Raw genomic sequence first — 1,405 nt, forward strand, 5'->3', positions numbered from 1 at the left:
GGAGGCGGAGGTTGCAGTGAGCTGAAATCACGGCATTGCACTCCAGCCTGGGTAACAAGAGCGAAACACCGTCTAAAAAAAAAAAAAAAAAAAAGAACATGGGAGGCCAAGGCAAGAGTTGGAGACCAGCCTGGGCAAGATGGTGAGACACAATCTCTACAGAAAAATATTAGCCATGCATGGTATTATATGCCTTTAGTCTCAGCTGCTGAGGCTGAGGTGGGAGGTTCACTTGAGCCCAGGAATTCAAGACAGCATGAGTTTATAGTCCCACCACTACACTCCAGCCTGGACGACAAAGCGAGACCCTTGTCTCTAACAAATAAGTAAATAAATAAAGATAACATAGCATTTCATTACCAGGAAATGAAAAAAATAATAATATAAAAATTAACATGGCAATTGACATCATCAAACTACAAATTTTAAAACTTTTATTTCCTCACTATACAAAAGAGATCATTTTTTGGACTTCACTGCCTGACTTCCTGAAGCTGCCCAGAGTTTGTTACAGGCTTTGGGCTCAGGATATGTTCAATTTTCCTGCTTGGAACTGAGAGGAGAACTCAGGTCCTCTTACAGACTGCCAAAGTCCGGCAGGGCTCTTTTAGAACAGTCATTTCACAGCTAGAGAAACCAAGGCCCAGAGAAATAAAGGGCCCTGCCAAGGCCACACAGGCATTTGGCAGCAATTTCACCAGCACCCAGCACACGTGGGAGCCAGTTCTTGAACGCAGCCTCTTGATTTTTTTTGCCAGAGCCCCTTGAACTCCTCTGGACACTCCTGTCCCCGGCTTGAGATGCTACTATAGCTTTTCTTGCTCAGGTGAGAAATAAAATGTGATCCTAAAATCCCTTTGGTATCTACAAGACTCTACTCTTGTAGATACCAAAAATTCCCATCCTGTTTGCTATTAAAACATTCATCTTCTAGGCAGCCTGAAGCTTCACCTGCTTCGCTTGAAGTAACTAGGGGGAGAAGAAGTTTGTGAAGTCTATAACGCTTGCATTCCAGCTTCATGATTTCCCCACCATGCTGGTTCCCCAGCGCTGGTGCCACGAAGGAGGAAGAGTCAGAGATCTTTGCAGAGAAGGACTTCTTCCAGTGTGGTTGTACTGTAGTCGGTATTGCTGCCTCTGGGTACTGAGGGTACCCAAATGTTGATTCTGTCTTTATGGGATGCTTCTCTGGCTTCCCAGGAAAACTCCCACCAGGGACTTTGCTCTGCATTCCCCAGGCAGGGTGGTGGCATTCTCTGGCTGATCCCTGTGACCCCTGCCCATAGACTTTTACCACCTTCTCCATTCACCCCCTTGTGTAGGGTCCTTTTCTTTTTTTTTTTTTTAAGACGGAGTTTCACTCACGTTTCCCAGGCTGGAGTGCAATGGCGCGATCTCGGCTCAC

This window comes from Cebus imitator, unplaced genomic scaffold (assembly GCF_001604975.1).
Source record: "Cebus imitator isolate Cc_AM_T3 unplaced genomic scaffold, Cebus_imitator-1.0 Scaffold87, whole genome shotgun sequence".
NCBI lineage: Eukaryota > Metazoa > Chordata > Mammalia > Primates > Cebidae > Cebus > Cebus imitator.